At 35.1% G+C, this 21,620-nt stretch overlaps 1 long non-coding RNA gene across 2 annotated transcripts; it reads left to right on the forward strand.

Moving 5' to 3' along the window:
- The first annotated feature begins 5,721 nt into the window (after window positions 1-5,721).
- On the forward strand, window positions 5,722-10,134 carry LOC124374428. 2 transcript variants are annotated; one of them, XR_006923558.1, is made up of 4 exons: window positions 5,722-5,894; window positions 7,106-7,270; window positions 7,675-7,746; window positions 8,860-10,134. It is a non-coding gene; the product is annotated as an uncharacterized LOC124374428 (long non-coding RNA). The 2 variants fall into 2 exon arrangements; XR_006923557.1 differs by having other exon boundaries at window positions 7,681-7,746.
- The last annotated feature ends 11,486 nt before the right edge of the window (window positions 10,135-21,620 follow it).

Below are 21,620 nucleotides of genomic sequence, written 5' to 3' on the forward strand. Positions count from 1 at the left end.
AGTTTAAATGTGAAGACACTAAGTTTAGAGACATTATTGGTAATACCCTGTAGGCTGAGGCGTGGGTGTAATCTGTAAAAATGTTGTTACATTTACCACTGGATTTTTTTTTGTTTGCAACCACCTCTGTACCTCGCAATCTTTGAAACAGATCACACATCTTTCCGCTGACTATTCCAATATGCATACCATTCCTTACAAAATGGCTTCTGTTCAAAGAGTGATTCTCTTAAAAGAAAATACTTAGTGTCAGAAAACATACAGAAATTTAGTAAAAAACTTATTGGTTAAGGCATAATTTCCGGTTTAATCTATGGATAGGAATGTTGTACAAAAGTGTGGACCTCTGTCACAATCCACTGTTGCGTTTACATAAGTTCTTTTTTATAACAGGGACAACAGATTTGTTAGCAGATACACCAATTGGATTATGACTAGTGTCATTTGTGCCACCTACAATTACAACGTGTGGTCTCTGGTCTATTTAAATTTAGTAAAACATTTTTTGTAGTTGGCTTACACACATAAAAAGTATACTCCTACCAAGGATAAACAGTACTCCTGTACCATTAACTCGGGTAAAAGTTTTTGCAAAGTAGGTTGGTAGCCCTTTACAGTGGCTATTCTCCAGATGACTTATCAGTTTTGACTCTTATCATTAATTACTTCCTTTATCTACGTTACTATTTATTGTTAACATGTGATATTGAGTGAAACATTCTTATCATTGAGTATTCCACAGATTACTTAAACTACTATTTAACAATAATTTCAGGAGTTTGTGTATTATTTTAAAACAAGATTTTAGATTTGATTTAAGGTTGAGAATTTACATTATATATTTGCATAACAGAAAAGCTTTTCTGAAACAGCGGTACCAGAGAAAGGAACATTTTGCTCAAATCGAAGGAAAATGAAAAGTCATACTTAATGTGTTGTAGAACAAATTACACACATTCCACGCTGAAACTTCTGTTTGGCAGACACCCGATTTCTCGTACAGCAGGGAACAGGGCTGGGCCCGAGGAACTTTAGGCCTGTTGGCAAGCTCCACTGGAGCGTGAGCCGCATTCATTCCCCGCGATTAGAAGTCCAGGGTGATAAAAGGTTGTTCACAACTTACGCTTGGTAACAGAAGGCAAAGTCCAAATGTGTACAACGCGTTTCATAACCGCATCCATTATTCCACACGGAGAAACACACCTCATTCAATAGTTCTTGGATTTTCAGGTTCACTTTTTAATTGTGGACAGATTGTCCCGGTTTCCGTTAGCCCTGGTTAGGTGACGGAATGAGCCGGGCTGCACGGAGGTAGAACACCAGGTGGAGCATGGGGGAGAGTATTGTTCTCAAAATACAACTGTATGTCAACTATCTATTCAAGTTGAAAGTATTTTTTGGGGGCGATTTGTCATCGGTTCTGGGTTCAATAATGGAAGTTCCTGTGTTACCACGTTTTATCTTTTTATTTTTCCTATTTTCGCTTATCACTTTCTTAGTAAAAGATAAGGTTTGGTCCTCCTGGTATATATTTTGGTACTGTCAAATTAGCTGAAATTGCGTTTTAAATCTGTTTCTTGAATCTTATTGTTCAAACATACATGCTCATATGATCCATTTGTTTCCTCCTCGGTTGGCAGTCAGTATTGAACAGCTGCTGAAGTTGCTCTGGCTACTACAGCAGTCTGAACACGAAGTTGAGGATTTTCTCGCAGATTTTCTATAAGGCACGTGTCAGACACCTCTGTCCTCAAGCTCTTTGTTGAGTAGAGTTGAACATGATCAACGATGGCAAGCTTTGCTGGTATTCAAGCTGCCTTTATTCGTGCCAATAGCTCATCTTTGATTTTAAATGATCATCATCCGTTTGGGAGGCTCCGTCGATCAATTTTTGGTTTTAAACAAAAGATGTGTAGAGAGTAAGGGTGATACAGGAAAATTAACCATTCTGGACAGGTGTTGATACTTGTGATTCTTCAACAACCTACTACAATTTGAGAATGATGGTGAAGGCGTTTGAAAATGTACGGTCTAAGTTACAGGTGGCTTCCTGAATGTTTATCATTCGTCCCACAACTTAGATTTAATTTGTCGGGCATCAGTTTTAACACTGCTGCTCCGCATGTTTTTTCCCAAACATTGCCATGGTAATACTTCCATCTTTTAAGTGTTCTCTTCTCCCTCAAATTTTGGTTTGTCACCGTAAACTATACAACTGCTTGCCTTGTCGGTAAGTTTGAGTGACTGTGGAAATTGCATTTATTAACTTTAATTATGTTGAAAATAATGAATAGTACAAAAAGAGTTATTAAATATTATAAATGTATTGATTAACTATATATGCTATAGACCGCAAATTGACGTCATAAAGAAAGATGTTTCTTGTTCTCCCCTCCAGGAAAATAAAATAACTAAAATCAAACGATTTTAAAATAAATATAGATTCGTCATTTTAAGTTCTGTCTAAAAAGTGTAAATACTGAGGTTGTGGATTCGAACTCGTAACCATTCAAACTATCATTCCAAACTCCCGGTAACGAACCGATTGCGCCACAACGCTCATGAGATATTGTCAAGGTCTGTTGCATGAAGTATCCCCGAATTTGTGTGAAGGCGAGAAACGTTGATTCCAGTTCAGATGTCACACCAATGGACATGTCGCACAATGAGGTCTAGAACTGATAACTTCATCGTTAATCACTTGTACTCACGTTAACTCCTCAATTACGTCCATACCTGCAATGGCACAGAGTGCAGCGATAGAAGTCTTCTTTAAACAATTATGCATCCGAGAGTTTCCAGATTTCAAAGTATTTAAAAATTAAATCAATGTATTTCTACTGGCATCAAATTAGACAGCCGCTCGGGACAAGGAAAACAGAATGAGATACTGAGTTAAAACATACTACACCATTAGAGCCCTTGGGTTCGAACGTGTAATTTACCCATAAAAATTATACAATGAATAAGTAGTTTTGAAGGGCCCAAGAGAACGTCATAGACGGACGCAAGTCCCTTATACCTATTGCCCCCTAAATTAATAGGGCTCTTACTTAGATAAAGAGGAACCTATGTACTAAGTTTCATGTATCAAGTCGTATCTATCAAGAGCTGTAACAGACGGAATGTGGCAGAGTAAGTCCAATCGGGTTATTGTTTAAAAATGTATGAATATAATAAATTCAAAGAACATAGTAAATATTCTGAGCCTATTACGCCTCAGCAGGGGTGTCTCTAACCAGGATTGGGTCCAAACACAAGATTTTTATCAAATTCACGAAGAGCAGTTGGTTGGCCCAAAAGTCGTTGAGAATCCTGAACATCAAATATTTCTGAGAGTTTGATACTAAACTTGCATGGTACGAATGGAAACGGTATGTCACTGATTGTTTTTTTACCGTTAGACAGGTCGAAATGAAACCAGTAAACCGCTGTAGAGAAAGCGTTTGCATACCGCGGAAAGGTATTTTACGGTAGGGGAACACCACACCACGCCTCTCATAGTAGGCTTCGGTGAGGTTGCAAACTTTTGTCAACTATTTACTGCGTAAAGTAACTTTAGTATACATTTTTTATGTGAATTTACTTGGTTTGTTAACAAATTCAGTAATAAACCTTAGTTCTAAAATGTGTGATCTTTATTTGTGTTTAAAAGTCCAAAGGTATACGATTTATCTGAATGCTCAAAATCTGTATGTACAATCTCCTAATTTATAGCTTGCCGTGGTTTGAAATGGAAATACGTATAGAGTACCTCGCATGAATATGGGTGGTTACTGATATTGACAGAGTAAAGCTTAATATGCAGAGATTGAGTCTCAGTTATCCTTTCTTGTTTGCTGAACATTTGTGCCTTCTACACAATGGACAACGATAGGTGTATAACAATCGATCCGATAGTTATAACTTCGATAGCTGTAATACCACTAAAGTTATTGTTTTATTACTTTTTTACTTGTAAATACATACAAAAATGTGTGATTTTGTACAGACGATCTAAACGAATTAGGAACACTATTAAATTAGTGTGACGTTTTTTAATTGCAAATTTTTCACGTCATTGGGGATCTCACAGAGCTTTATAAATATCTTTCGTTGTCCGCTCAGCTGTGTGATAACTCTTTTTATAAAGACCCTAGAGACTTTTGCAAAAGCTCTTTAAATAAGTTCCGGTATATTCAAAAAAACTTCTATTGATTTTGAAGTCAGAGGGCAGTCCGTTCGTGTGTTTGATAACTGTTCGTGTACAGGCCTTACTTTGAACTTACTACGAACTTACTCTTGCCCAAAGTGATATCCCTATTGATGTTGGGGTCAAAAGGTGAAAGTGCAGTCTGTCCGTCTTCTGCATTCTTGTTTGTCCATGTGCACTATAACTCCTGATAAAATAGGCCCAAGATAAGATATCCAATTGAAAGTCCTCCACAAACTAAATTGTGTGGAGCTTAACACATGGGAATTAGTTTCACGTCAGAGTTGAAAACGATTTCGATGGAAACAGAAAATATCAAATGTTCATTCAATTATATTTAAAGCATACATTTTAGCAAGCTTTTATGATGAAATACTGTTGAGTTCTCCCGGTTAAGAATATATAAGTTAATGTAGGTACTTTTTTTCTTACCGACATAAAAGCTTGTAACAGTTATGGTGTTTAAATAATTTACTTTATGCTTATATTTCCAAAAGCAAAAATAAGCAACCTAAATTCGATGTTAACGTTTAAACTTGGGTATCTACACTTTATGATCTGAGAACATGTTTATCGTGAATCGAAGAATAAGTGTATTAATTTTATAGTCCTTAAGTCCAATGGTTGTACATCCGTCTATCTGTTTGTCTGTACGATAACTCCACACATGGCGTAGTACTAGTAAAACAATATACGACGACATCGAAAAACAATCAGTAACTCAATTTACCTTAACCGCAATATAAATCTACAACAAATATATTCTATTAGAATGTTTAATAGTAAAATTAAACCCAAAAACCTTAATAGCTACTAAATAACTAATAACTAACAAATAATAAAAATAATCTAAAAAACGGACTTGTTTAGTTACCTTAGGCTAAAACAAACATAACCTAGGCAGTGGTTGAATTTATAACTTAAATTCAAAATTTTTATAAAAATCTCGCTGGCCTGATTTCCAAATTAAGACGAGTATTGTAAAATTCAATTTTAAACATTTGACACAAAATTTACTATTAATTGTTGTTGAAAAAGACGTAATTTTTTTACAAGAAATTAGTACACTTACGTATGTACTGTTATAACTGAGAAAACTAAGTTTCATATAACATACATTCCATGATGTTGGAAATATGAAAATCGTGTAGGCACATTTAAGTAGTACATAACTCAAGGTATACACATTTTGCTTCTACTTTCAATATTATGTCATGAAGAAGGATCTCTCTTTCACTGTTCCCCTTTGTACATGTACTACCACGTGTAATTCACAAAGTGGGTGACTAACGGTATACACAATTTTGACTAAGGGAAGAGTGGAAATCTTGTATGGGACACGTTGAAAACAAATTGACCTGTATTATGAGTGGAGATATCTAAGATGAACGTTTGGTAGAATAAAGTATGGCTAATGGAAAAGACCCAGTATAAAACATGCATAAAAATGTTAATTTTAAGAGAATAATCTTTATTGAGGTAGCCACATTCAAAGAAAGACTAAACGTACTAATTTTGTTTAGGCACAACTTGGACACTAGTCCTCTACTGTGTGGGGAAGATGGGTATCTCGTCCTCATACGTGGTGTTACCTCTAATGGCCTCCGAACTTTACCCGACTGTGGTCCGTGGTCTGGGCATGAGCTTCAGTGGGGTCGCCGGCATGCTCGGTCCTGTCTTCATACCCTTAGTCAACTACATGGTAAGCACTGCCTCTACTATGCACATCTACTTATATTTACGTTGCACTAGGTGTTGCGTAAATATGATGTTGGTTTGTTATTTACTATCATCGTCAATAAACTGATTGTAATAGTAAGATACTAACTGTAGGCAATATAATGCATAATATGGCTGAAAGAGATAAATAGGAGGTGTTCTGTATCCACTTCCCCTATAATATCCGAGTCGTTCTGACATTTTCTCATCAGTTAAGTCAATACCTTGGCCAATCACACTGATTTTAATGGTACAGGAGATATAACGTAGAAACAGAACAGATAAAAATCGTTGATCCGTTTCGTACCTGTCCCTTTTAAATGTTCATATTTTGTATAGTTTCTTATCTGTTGAGGCAAATCGAACGGTAAGCAATGCTACATATTTAACTTTTAAAAGACCACCATTAAAAAAGTGTATACAACGCTCGTATTTTAGAAATTTGAAGGTTAGTCTTCAGTATTTTTAACCCTATATCCAATACCTAGGAGACTATATAACCTGGCGGCACTTTCCTGAATTTCCTGCTGAACCAATATTGGAATTATGGGCACATGTGAGTTGAAGCAATATAGTTTTATTGAGGTATTTTTGCCTCACTATGGAGAGCATCTGTAGTCAACAGATTTTAAACCGAAACTGCTAATAATAAGCAGTTGCCTGTACAGATGAGGTGAAGAGGAGGAGCTGGAGGAGCTACCTCGTGATTGGTTGAAGTTTAACCAACCACAAAACAGTTATGATCAATGTGGCTTCTGCATCAATGGTTGCCAGCTATTAAACAGTTCCACTATGTACTCTATATTGATTTTGTTTTCGTTCTTTATTATTTCTGAAGTTTAAAACCCTTTCATATTACCCTTATATAATAGATCATCACTGGACGATAGTTGGTTAAGCTTAAGCCAATCACATGAAAGCTCCGCCCCCTCAGCTCTGTACTGAAAGATACCTCTCCACAGTGAGGAAAAAATATTCAGTTAATTGTGTGAGCATTTTTCGACGCATTTTGAACCGTAATGCTTTGATGTCAGATATGACACCACCTAAGAATTATGACAATTTAAATCAGTCAGAACTATGTACAACAGGCTAGACCTAACACCGAGGACGGTAAGCTAAGGTATAATAAACAATTTACCATTCTTCCTAGACGGAATTCAATGAATATTACAATATAAGTGAAATTTTCAGGGGGCTGACATGCTGGTCCTGCCACTTCTTGTCATGGGAGCTCTTCTGGTGACTGGAGGTCTGTTTAGTCTTCTGCTCCCGGAAACTCTCCACCAGCAACCTCCCCCAGACACTCGAGGACGGTGAAGCCTTCGGCAAGGACTGGTTCAGCTGCTGCCCGACCAGGTGCTTTTTCCCAAATAAAATAAAAAATATAATGGACAATTTCGTAATGGAGGAAATTCGTAGATTACGAAATTGATTAACACGATTTTTGTTTGTGATGACAAAATTTACTTATTGATCACGTATAAGTTGCTAAAACTGTACTCACACGACAGTTTGCAAAATTCTTCGGTTTACAAGCTCACTCGAGTAGAATGAAATTTAAAATAACCATTTTCGAAAACAAACATTTCTACTGAAAAATATATATTATTTGGAACGTCACATTTTATGTATTATACATCACGAAGAGAGGAAAAACTGAAATAGTTTTTTAAGATAATTCAAAACAAGATATTGTAGTATGTTTTCATTCCATAGCGTTATAAAATGTACGAACGACAGTGCTTCATAAATTGCTGAAGTTACAGGGTCAGTGATGTATCCAAGAATGAGAAACTGCCGGTGCAAATAGTTCCCGAGTCTCCCATCAAAAGGTTCGTGTTAAATATATAGTATTTAAACAATTTTACAGTTACAGCGAAACAAAGATTTTAGGACATAAATTATATAGTTTGTAAGATAGTATTTTTTTATTTATAGTTTTGTTTCATTTTTGAATCCTTGGAGAAGGACAACAATGAAATACTACAAACATGCACTCAAAACAAAGGCTATCTGGGGCAAACAAACTAATGCTGGACTAGTTAAACACAAACTCTGTTCTTGTTTTCTTTGTCGGTTTCCAGTTAAGCATGTTTACTCCGGAATGCTCTTGACCATAAATTATTTCACATTTGGCTATTACAAGCTGTTCCAAATGTGTTTTTTGTAATATTTCACGAAATCTGTAAGTGTTTGTAGTAAAGTACAACGGTTTTGCTAATTTTTCAGGCTATCAGATAAATCTTGCTAAAACCAAAAAATCTACATAAAATATCTGCCTTATTGATATAGCCTATAATTGAGATAATTAAATTAAATAATTTATTCGTTATTCAAAAAGAATTAGCCTACACCAAAAGTACAATATTAAATAAGTTAAAAAATAGTATCAACGATGAATAACACTAAAAATATTTACTTATATAATTAAATAAAAAACAGTGTTAAAAAATAAATAAACAACAAAACAATACATAATTAAGAAATATAAGTTAGTTAACAATGAACAAAAAGGTAAAAACAAAGGTAAAGAGAATAATAGATAGTTACATGTCACAACAAGCAACAGTAATAAATTTGTTATGTCTGATAAGAAACAAATAACAACAAAGTGATAAATAAATTTGACAAAAAAGCCATAAGCAAAATAACAATATTTAACCAGCAACATGCAAGAAAATATAAATAATCAGAAACACGTGCACACATAAAAAAAGCAATAAACAGCAATCTTAAATATTAAAAGTAATTACAAATAAACATTAACACTTGTGAATACTTACTAAATCCGCTACATGCATACTAGAGTGATGCGTGTGTGTGTGTGAGTGTGTTTTGTGAATTATGATTTCAATTTTAATATACAATATTAAAGAATAAATAATATTAACACCAATACTGTTATGTCTACCAAAATAAAAGAACTTTCGATTTAATACTTCCAGCCTGCTGACGGCCGTCACGAGAGAGACTCCTCTGTCAACTCCCGTCGTCACAGACGGCACATCGTCCACCGACGTCACCTCAGACACTGTTCTGTCCGTCGGCAGGGAACAGACGGTCCGTGTCACAGTCGTCTGACCCCGGCTAGCCGCAACCGACCTTCTAGCCGCCCCTGACCGTCTGTGGTGGGCGATCCTGCTGTATATACCTCAACGGTCTCAACTAACCGCACAATTTTTTCTACTTTATACAGTTTTTGTCAAACATGAACTAGAAAGACAATTTTAAAGTTTTATAATTAGTGGGATAAAAATCGTAGTTGTTCAGTGTTCTTTCAGAGACTATCTTTAGGGATTCATTTATCTTTCGTAAGCGTACTCAGCCTGGAGACTCCCCATTGTTATTTCGTAATGTATTCAGCGTCTAAATTTCAAAAATGACTTTACTTTTATCAAATTAAATGTTAATTGTTGAAATTAATTTAAATTATACTGGATTCATCAAGTGTTTACAGTAATACCCCGTCCACATTGTGAAGAGATTCTGGGGTAGTGACCAATCAGAGCAAGAAACCGTCCACGTGGGCTGAGCGTAATCGCAGAATTTCCGCGCGATGAGTTCACAACCGGTCACTCTCACCTTCACCTTAATCCTAAAAAGGAGAGAACTCTGGCACGGTGGATCTATTACAATCAGCGATGAAACGTTTACTGACAATATAAAAGCTCAAATGCCTTGACATGGCGCTGCTCTTGACGGCGTGTGAACCGGGTAGTCACCTTGTCATGACAGTGGTGGGCGACACTCTTAACACTCTGTTAATTTAGTATGGTTTAATGATGTAGATGATACGCCGTTATTAACGCATTTTCAGCAACATTTGAAGTATAAATTTATGTGTATTATTCATTGTACTGAAAAATCAACAAAAAGAAAAAAAAGCTATTCCTACGTATTTTAAAAAGTACAGCATTTGTACACAAATATGTTTTTTATCAAAACGACTAAAACTAAACTATTTCTAGCCGATATCGTTATCAGATAAACATTGGCTTCATTATAAACGATACAAATTCTTTGATTGAATCATTTAGAGGTCAAAAGTATGAGTTGTGTTTATTCTTCCTGTTTCTGTTCCAATAGTTGAGGTTAGAAAGTGAAATATAACGACATAGTTTGTAACGAGCACAACTGTACTGTAATATTGTCTTGCCCAATTGTGCCTTGGTAATTTTTATACAACATACTTTTATGTTTATAAAAATTAAATACGGAAAGAACTTGTGTTTTTATCAATCCCCAGTTCTCATTATTCCTAACTAGTAATACATGTGCCGTCGTAATTTAAAAAAAATTTATAACACTTTCAGTTTCGAGGATCGAAGCCTACCCTCTTATTCAGGTGAAAAATCCTTAACATGTTAAAAACTTTTAACTAAAAAGTTTGGTAATGAACTAGGCCTGCCATTCAAAGATATTATACATGATGCCTGATCGATAGTCGAACGGTCATACTGGACAAGAAGCAAAGAAGCGATGTCACTGCACAGAAGCCAAGAGCACAAACTACACGTCACCCTGGAATTAACGAAGACGGAACACTGACCAGGAAATCAATGTTGGCGTTTCATGTGGTAACAAAGGACGGCGATAGTAGAAACGAGGAGTGTAAAGAGCAGCCGCCTTAAGCTTTACGTTTTGGTCATTGGCCTCAATGTTTTTGTACAAATTTTATAGCTGATAAGTTTTTATTATTAAATTATTTTTGGTTTTCTAGTTAATTATTTTCTTAATGTTGGTAGCCAAGCTTGCCACAAGAGCAGGTTGACTTAGCCGTTGGTCTCCAAATTGTTGATGCTTCAATAAGTTTGAATTTGAAAAATTCTCCTTTCCGACCAGTAAAAAGTTGAGCAGTTTTAGAATTTTCCACCACAACATTGTTCTTATTTTTTCTGTTCTTCATCTAAGGTTAAATTACTCTGAGTAAATGAGTTCTGAAGTGAATGACCCACCAACCTATGGAGTTAAGAAAATTATAAGATAATATTCTGCAAAGATTTTAAAATTCTTGTTTGAATAATTAAACAACATAATTAACGTATCAGGTCCTAATATTGCAGGATGTAAACCAACTGTTAAATATATACATTTGCGTAAAGTTCTTTATGTATGAATGGTTTCGTTTTACATAAGTATCAGCTCAATAAAGAAAAGTATCACGATTGTGTTCAAGAATATTGGCATCCATTTAAAAGTATTACCCTCAAAATAGAAGTGTATTATGAAACATTATTTCGATAAAGTAAAGTAATTTACTGACTTTTAAAGTTTTCCGCTCTGTGCTTACTTTTCAAGACTAATTTTTTGGGTGGAATAATACTTATAATAAATTTCACTCGGAAGATGATTAAAGTTAAGTTGTTTTTAAAATTCTGTAGACACACTCACCACATTCTATACTAGGTACAGGACTGAAAATTAAAAGGAAAAAACTTTGAGTCTAAGTGCAAATATTTGATTTCAAAGTTTACTAAGTCTAGGAGCGGTTTACAAATGGATAAGGGCAAAAGAGTTAGTATCTAAGTAGCCCTCTCTAACACATAACCTGAGGACCAACGACTTAAATGTGACTTCCAAACCACCACCAATGGCCAGGTAGGCGGGCTGCTTGCAAGGACAGGATCGCTCAGCGGTCACTCATCCAAGCAGCGGCCCCGCTCGACGATGTTATTTCGGTTATCTCGTGATAACCGCCGTACCCGCTACACTACCCCAATGGCCTTCATGGGGAAAGGTTTATTTTAGTACTATATGATTCAGGGCATATATGTATATATAATATTTAAAAGTATATACATTTTCAATTCTGACACAGTTATTTGTGTTAATACATTAGTTTAAAGATGATACTGACTGAATTTTTGAAAACCATTGTAAAAACCTTGAAAGTAGTATTTTCATCCGGAACACCAGCAACAATATTAGGAATATTACGATCTACTGTACATCAACTCTATTCGGTCAATCCGATTTCAGCAGAGTAGTGGAAGGTACATTGTGTTACAGCTGAGGCTTTGATCCATAGTGTAGTACTGATTCATCCTCTAATGGACATAGTGGGTAATAAAGTCACTCTACTCCAACGTATTTTGATATTAAATTTAAACATCACCATACATATTTAGTTGTCCTGATGTTTCACTTGAGTTGTTTGAACAATGAAACTGCGTTTATACATGTATTCATGATATAACATTTTATTGAGAAGTCAGAAAAATGTAATATAGACTGGAAAAACTTGAAAAAATATTATAATCCATACATTGTTTTAAATGCGGTAAAAATGTCTTTATTCGGTTAACTTCCAAAAAAATTAAATTACCTTCGCACGACATAGTGTAATTCGGGACACAAATTTTCTTTTCAAATTTCACCATTGAAAATACAAAATGGACATGTGTAGTAAAGTGCCTACTTTTGTAAATTTTATAAGCCTAAAAAGGCAAAGAAGTGTTTGGAAATAATAAATACGAGGGTTTGTTCAATAAAGACTGAGACTGGGCCCGGGATTTTCCCCATACTGCTCTGATAAGACAAGATGCCAGGTTTTTTTCCAATACCCTTTGGACCCTATTGTTTACCATCAGCATTGAATTGCTTTTATCTCTATCACAAAGCCATCAGTGCTCATTTGAACATCAGCTTGGTAAGTGCCGCCTCCAACGTTTTATCATGTCCAGTTTGCGTGAACAACGATATGCGATTAAGTTTTGTGTTAGACTCAACAAAACTGCGACTAACACTTATGAAGACATAAAGCAAAGCTTTTTTGGGGATGACGCAATGTCTCGTGCTTCCTGTTTTTCGCTGGTTCAAAGATTTTAAGGAGGGAAGAGAGAGGACCCAGAGCTGCAGAAGGAGATGGTGCCCCCAGTTACTCATCTCACTGAGGAAATCATCAATACAGCAGTGTGCAATGATCAAAACCGACCGACGTTCTGCCCGTCAGACAGATTGCTGAACTCCTTGACATATCGGTAGTAGTGCTCATAGAATTTTAAAAGACAATCTTAACATGTCTAGAGTGTGTGCTCGTTGGATTCCTCGTTTACTCACACCTGAACAAAAACAAACCGTGTCAATGTTTGTCTTGAGTGGAAGCGGTTCGTTGAAGAAGATAGGGATTGGTGGAAGAGTGTAATCACTGCTGATGAGTCCTGGGTTTATCAGTATGACCCTGCCAATGAAAATCCAAAGCACTGAGTGGGTTAGAAAAAATGGAAGGTCACCCGAAGAAAGCTAGGGCAACCAAATCTGCAAACAAAGCAATGGTCATTACTTTTTTTTTGACTATAAAGGAATGGTGTACACTCATTCAGTTTCCACGTGGACAGACCAACGCAGACTATTACAAACAAGTTTTGGCTACATTAATGAATGATCACATTTCTCGTAAGCGTCCAGAACTTCGAGGAAACTGGAAACTTCATCACGACAATGCGCGGCCTCACATTGCACAACACGTTGTGACAGAATATTTTGGCCAAACGAAAGATTAAGGTCGTGCCCCCACCCACCTTATAGTCCTGACCTTTGCGCCCTGTTGACTTTTTTTGTTTCCTACTGCAAAAAAGGAATTAAAGGGACGTCGTTTTTGATTCGGAACAGGATGCAGTAAAGGCTTTGGAGGTGATCCTGAAGAACATGTCAAAGGATGGCTTCTCTAACGTTTTCCACGCATGGCAAAGGCGCTGGGACAAGTGCATTTCACTTAATGGGGGAATACTTTGAAGGTTAAAAATTTGATGTAGATCAGATTTAAAATAACAAATGTTTTATAGACACAGTCTCAGTCTTTATTGAACAACCCTCGTATATTGGAATAAAAATATAGTTTTCGTGGAAGGAGAAAATACTCTGCGATGGTGTACAGATTTGGCATAAGTCTGTTGAAAATGTAAAGTGAAATATAAAGTAAAGCCTGTTGAAGTCGAGTATCACATAGAGACAGTGGAGAGGCTGGAATACAGAGCATGACTTAATATTCAGCCCGAATTTGCCAAAGCCACCTTCTCGCTCACAAGATTTTTCACTGCTTTTAAAGAAAAAACGAATTTATTCTATGCATTGAATTTATTTTGTTTGGTGAATTAAATTTAATGAAACTTTCCTTATAAACTGTTGGAAATTATTGAAGTATCAAGCCATAAGAAATTCATATAATGAACGGATGGATAATAAAACTAATTTTACATTTTTATTACTTTAAACCCTATCTAATTGAGTCTATGAAGCCCTTTTCAACTTTATTTGTTTCCTTTTCATCATATGAACTAAACTGAACCGTAGAAGATAGGGTGATTCACTTCACAGCAGCTTCTGAAACAAATGCCACAATGACTGCTGCAGAGAAAAGCATCAGTGTATTACAGCAGACACTTTAGTGCTGGGGGAGAATGGTACAGTGCTTAGGTATAGTTAATGGAGTCAAAACGGTAACAAGTAAATAATGAAGAAGTTGTAAGTGGACATCATCAAAATTCGTTAAGAACATTATATTCGAGGAGTTAACTTGTTGATAATAAAAGTGCCTAGAAGATATTACCTCTGTTACCTCTTTTTGATAAGGAATAAAACCAATAAACTTTGTATGTTCAACAAAATATTTAGTTGAGATTACTTAGAAATATTATAAAATGATACATACATTTTAAATATTCACAATACCTGAATTTCCATGCAACGTTACAACAACTTTATTTAAGCTTAAAAACCTGAATGGAAGTTTTAAAAGTCATGAAAAGTTTAGAAAACCTTGGTTTGTTGAAAACTATTCGATTGAAGCAGATTTTATAACTCTGAACTTTGAATGAACTTACAGAAATCAATCTCTAAAAAACCAGTAATTAAAGACAACCTCTGAAAATCATGATCAGTAACCTGTAATAAATGTATGGTTGATATTCAACATGTAAAGTGGTATAAAAGTTTGAACTCATTTTATACTTTTAACAGACCAACAGTTTAATTTTCAGCAATCAAACAACAAATCGAAATTTCGAGAACAGCATTTACTGTTTCAGAAACAATCACGATTTCCAAATTCCGCGCTCAGAGTAAATCTCTCTTAAAATGCACAATAGATCAATATTGACTATCTTTAGTTTAGCAGTTGAGTTTACATAAATTTGAAAGCTTTGGCTAAACAAACAAGAGGTAACGTTCTCACTTTGTTGTTGTTCTCTGTAAGAGTAAAGTTAACAACACTGACGTCGAGGTTGTTTCTGAAACAGTTTTGCATACGTATACAGTATGTACTACTCTATCGACATGAATATTTTCGACTCTTTATAATTAATGATAAAGGTAAACTGTTTTCCTATAGATCGTCCGGGAACATATCAATTAATTTTCTAAATAACTTTATACTGGAAGAAAACTATTCTCAGTGAGAGCAATAACAATCTGTTTTATACCAACAATACGATAATAATAATAATAATTTAAAATAAAATATTCATTGCACCAGAACATTGAAATAATCCTTAAATACAAAACATTTTGCTATACAATGCACGATGATACTTAAATTTCGATACTGCCAGTCCCTTACAAAAACTTATTGAATCAGGAAACTTAATAACCACATTAATTAAACCTTATATAGTAAACAAAGATGTTAAATCCTCCAGGAGGATTAAGTTCTGGCTGGTTTATATCTGCCAGTTAAACCTACACTAGTCGGAGAAAATTCGATCATTCACTAGGCAACCTTTGAGTGTCCAGCAGTGGCACACCCCTAACCATAAATGTTGAAATATTGAGTTAGAATGGTAAATCGATAGGTCTCGTATAAACGGGAAATGGTTGTTGGAGTTTCTGGGACTCCCAAAGTGTTGCTAGAAATAAGAACATGCCACACCTGTCTGGTTTGATAGGAGAGGCTGGTACAAATTCAAATGACTATTTGTATTATATATACAAAAGGGCGAATTTAGGGCCATAAGGCCCTGTCTTACAATTAACCCTAATATAATAATATAGAACTTAAAGTCAAATAAAACTACTACATTTAAAATAAAACAAAATTATATAATAAAGGTATATTTAAGAATTTAGTACACATACATTCATACAATAAATTCATACACACATTCACTAGCACTCTATCCGTCCTCCAAAACCTACCCCAACTAACCCATCGCTGACATCGTTTCTAGCAATTTAGCTTTCAGTAAGGCTGCAAACAGGTTTCGACTCCCTACTGACTTAATATGGTTAGGAAGGGAATTCCAAGCTCGACAAGCAGTAACGACAAATGAGTTGTTGTAAGTTGAGGTTCGATGGCGGGGAATAAGAAGAATTGATGAGGCCATTCTTGTCTCTCTTGCGCTTGTTTCAGAGATCAAGTTTGAATTTGTCAGCCAGATATATAGGCTCTCCAGAGTTAAGACTAGAATACACCAAAATAAGAATTTTTAATAATCTTGTATCGGCCAACTTTAGAATGGAATTTTGAATTATAGATATGCGTTATATGGTTGTCACGTCTTAGATCAAATACAAAACGTAAACAGTAATTTTGGCATCGCTGCAATTTGTTAGCCAGATCCACAGTCATATCATTGGTTATAGAGTTACAATATGAAAAATGAGGAAAAATCAGTGTTTTTACCAGTAAAAGTTTCACACGTTCTGGCAAGAAGTGCTGCATCCTCTTTAGTGAGTGAACTGAAGCAAACACCTTCTACAAAGCTTCATACTCATATATGGTACAAAGCTGGGTTCATCGTCTTCCTAGGAGACATGACTGAGATTAATGCAAAAATTTGTTCATGATGGATCTTGGCAGAAGGCGGCCTCCATCCCTAACCTTACCCTCCCTAACAATCCTGCCACTCCGGAAGCAGCGCAAAGGTCCTTAAAGGACTAAATGCAATTTCTCAGATTATTTTCCTAAGAGAAAACAATGTGAAATAATGTAACTCCATAATTAGAGCACACTACGAATATGTACTTAATAAAGAGCGATCAGGAAACAGAGAAGAAGAATCCTATGAATTTGTCACTCATATAATGGTTTTGAATGTTGAAGTTTTATTTAGTTATACCATATAGGTATGCCACCAAAGAACTACGAAACCTGACAGTTAAATTTTCGTCAAAGCATAAAAAGTCAAATTTAAAAATGTGGTTCACAAATGATGAAAAATTGAACACATAAAGGCATATTTCTGTATTAGCTGTATGTTAAATAAAGGAACTAACGAAGATGTGCTCAGATATGTGAAGAATCTAATCTCATGAGCACCAGACGGAGTATTATGATGATACTGTCAGCTATTTTCCGTTTTTATCTTAGTTCAATTTTTATAAACCCCTTTAGAAATGCTCGATCACTCACATAAACTAGAATATAATATTTACAATAACTTATAATTTTCCACATTATTTAGCCCTGAACTGGGGATTCACTAATAACAATAACAACGTACCTTCATCAAACAGTTCAAACTGTAGTCATGCACTAATATAGTTCCGGCATTTTTCATGATATAATAAACAGGTTAAATCATGATTAGTATTCGTGTGGGTCGGCCTATCAAATGTTGTCTTCTAGTTTTATTTGTATATTCGTTGTGTATTGTGCTGTGTTCGTAAATTTCAAACCAGGACTACTCCAGATGGATAATCCTCGCTTAAATATTTATTCACACCGATACCAGTAGATGACTTATCTAAAGTCGAAACTACAGTATTAGAGTATGACTTCAGTTTTAAATGTCTGACGAGGTTACGTTGTTATTGTTATTAGCTACAGTAATCCATGTATTTGATATTATTTTAAGTAATGTAAGCAATTATCAAGTATGAATACTGGCCTAAGATGATTTATGACTAAAGTATGGGGTTTAGCCGCGATTTCTTTTACTTTTTTGAAGCTCCTATAATCGTATAATATTTGTACGTGCTCTTACCAAGCTGTAGGTCGAAAGTTAAATTGTAAAGGTTGTCTTATTAAAAAGTGGGTCATATGGTAATTGAGGCGATTACCTTAAACTTTGATTAAAGAGCCGTGTCTCAAAATTTAAGCTTTTAGACTGAGAGACAGCGAGTTGTCTCGGCTTAATGACTACAAATTCAGAGAATTGCGAGTTAAAAGCTTCTCTGGTGACATACTTGGAATTGATTTTCGACTCAAGTCAGTTTCGGCACTTTAATACACACATTTATATGAGACTATAATAGTATTATTATAGTACACAGTGGCTGTATAAATTCAGAGCATTGCGAGTTAAAGGCTTTCCTTGTGACATTCTTGGAATTGGTTTTCCGCTCAAGTTAGTCCGGCACTTTAGCACACACGTTCTATGTGAATACTTCCCGGAATAAATATTTCACAGAAATGTTCTTTCGGTTAAAGTTTTATTTAGTTTCTCCAAGAGCAAGATTCTTATTATTACTATATAACCAATATCTTAAAAGCAAGAAGATTCCTCTTAAAGTTGTTCGTTAAGAGACAATAAACATATAACATTATCATTAATTTGAACCTAAATTTAAAAACTTTTCAACAAAATTTTGCATTCTTAAAAAGATTAAAATAACTTTATTTAATTATTCATTTACAGAGACAAATTGGTATTACAGTCAGAATCAACTTTATGTAATTGTTTTCAACCAATCCATTTATTTTGTTCTGTTTTGTTATCTATGTCACATACAAAAACGTGGTTATATTGTCTTCAATTTGTTTACAAAGTGGTTTATTTCAGCGATTATTTTACTGTCACAATGGTTAGAATTTTATTTTCAACTTTCATTTATAAATTGTGATTCAAAAATCATTACAGGTCTTCCTTTTGCTAAAACGAACCAATGTACCAAACCTCTCAGTCCTGTTGGAACCTTAATGAATTTATTTTACACGGTTATCATCCATTTTTAGGCACTTTTAACACACATAAAATTACATTGAAATGTTTTTCGTAATTAAAAGAATCACACTATTATCTGGCTAATAACAATGAAAAGCTATAATAAATGTTCATAATTGTTTTAATTATATTATTTGAATAATCTTAGTTTTTTAGTGTTGATTTTAGCTACAGAACGCCTAACTCTTAGTGTAGCGTTTGGAATCTGACTCTGCGGACATACTTTGGAATCTGGAGGGATGTTCGTGTGAAGAGATCTAAAATAGTCCGGCATTGAAGTAGGTCATAAAGAACTCTTTACATCGTTTCGACATCAGAGACAAACAGCCAAACATACTTTGGAATCTGGAGGGATGTTCGTGTGAAACAGATCTAAAATAGTCCGGGCATTGAAGTAGGTCATAAAGAACTCTTTACATCGTTTCGACATCAGAGACAAACAGCCAAACATACTTTGGAATCTGGAGGGATGTTCGTATGAACAGATCTAAAATAGTCCGGCATTGAAGTAAGTCATAAAGAACTCTTTACATCGTTTCGACATCAAAGACAAACAGCCAAACATACTTTGGAATCTGGAGGGATGTTCGTATGAAGAGATCTAAAATAGTCCGGCATTGAAGTAGGTCATAAAGAACTCTACATCGTTTCGACATCAGAGACAAACAGCCAAACATACTTTGGAATCTGGAGGGATGTTCGTATGAACAGATCTAAAATAGTCCGGCATTGAAGTAGGTCATAAAGAACTCTACATCGTTTCGACATCAGAGATAAACAGCCAAACATACTTTGGAATCTGGAGGGATGTTCGTATGAAGAGATCTAAAATAGTCCGGCATTGAAGTAGGTCATAAAGAACTCTACATCGTTTCGACATCAGAGATAAACAGCCAAACATACTTTGGAATCTGGAGGGATGTTCGTATGAACAGATCTAAAATAGTCCGGCCATTGAAGTAGGTCATAAAGAACTCTACATCGTTTCGACATCAGAGACAAACAGCCAAACATACTTTGGAATCTGGAGGAATGTTCGTATTGAAGAGATCCTAAAATAATCCAGCATTGAAGTAGGTCATAAAGAACTCTACATCGTTTCGACATTAGAGATAAACAGCCAAACATACTTTGGAATCTGGAGGGATGTTCGTATGAAGAGTGGATCTAAAATAGTCCGGCATTGAAGTAGGTCATAAAGAACTCTACATCGTTTCTCGACATCAGAGATAAACAAAAAAAAAAAAAGAGCCAGAAACATACTTTGGAATCTGGAGGGATGCTTCTGACCTCCCCAGCGTCGGGGGGGGAACAGATCTAAAATAGTCCGGCATTGAAGTAGGCGTCATAAAGAACTCTTTACAATCGTTTCGACATCAGAGACAAACAGCCAAAACATACTTTGGAATCTGGAGGGATGTTCGTATGAACAGATCTAAAATAGTCCGGCATTGAAGTAGGTCATAAAGAACTCTTTACATCGTTTCGACATCAGAGACAAACAGACTGCATAATATACAATTATAGTGCAATGTAGGTGAAATCACATTGTTCCATCAGGTACACAATTGAAGTGCACTTCAATGTTTCTTAGACGATTCTCTAAGTCCGATGGAGCAACACAGGTCTCTAAGCATTGTTCTGTTCTCTTCAGACAAACACCCCCAAAGATTCCTGTAATCGCCAGATTTCAGACGCTACATTAAGAAGAAGATGAGCTGGAGCTAAACTCAAATTTAACATTTTAAATGAATCCTTCACAACGTCGCTACATTACTTAGTAAGTATTAAAGTTGTAATACAATTTTTAAATATATTGAAAAATAAAGAAACGTTTTACCTACATTAAAACATAAATATTTATTTAAATATACAAAATATTACTATAAATAACTTGAAAATGGAAAAGATGTTAGGCTATTACTGAATAATGTTTTGTGCAACTAAAACTGACCTCCAAGACTTCTGAAAAACGATGAATAAATATTATTTTTATTTTTATAACAAACGCTAAGGGAAAGTAATGGTCTTGGTTTTAATCAATGGTTATCTATAGAAATAATTTTTACAAAGTATTCAATAAAAAGAATTGTACTATACGGAGGAGAAGGTTCTTGTAAAACATTTGTTACTGGAAGAATGTACATAGAATGTATGTGTTTAAGTGTTGGACTAACTAGTGCTGGAAACTTCTCCCAAGACTGTCCGGGTAGAAACTTTTATTTCGCATTTCTATAAATGTGCACAGCCGTTGCGTACCATGACGGTATTAGTATTGTGTGATGTGAACACGTGTGAATACAGTGTCGAACTAACTTGAGTGGAAAGTCAATTTCAACAATGTCACGAGGAAACCTTTTAACTCGCAACTCTGAATCTAACGCAGCCGTTATGTACCATGACGATATTATTATTGTGTGATGTGAACACGTGTGATACAGTGTCGGGCTAACTTGAGCGGAAAGTCAATTTCAACAATGTCACGGAGGAAACCTTTTAACTCGCAACTATGAACCTACGCAGCCATTGTATACCATGACGATTTTATTTTGGCCTGAAGAATGTTAATGTCTACGAGGAAGTTATATTGTTACATCATCTAACTAATATTGTGAGAGATTTATGTACTCACTAACATTGGTATTACAACACAAATGTTCCATATTCCAAATGTTCCAAGAATTTTCATTCAGTAAATTAAAGAATGGTTTTTATGCTTATAACGCTCTAGAACAATTTTCATAACCGGATAGTAAAATTTTGTGGTAAACGTCACCACAACTAACAAGTGGTAAACACTTGTCCTGGCATGTCTGTTTTTATAT

This window comes from Homalodisca vitripennis, unplaced genomic scaffold (genome assembly GCF_021130785.1).
Source record: "Homalodisca vitripennis isolate AUS2020 unplaced genomic scaffold, UT_GWSS_2.1 ScUCBcl_8398;HRSCAF=16497, whole genome shotgun sequence".
In the NCBI taxonomy this organism is placed as follows: Eukaryota; Metazoa; Arthropoda; class Insecta; order Hemiptera; family Cicadellidae; genus Homalodisca; species Homalodisca vitripennis.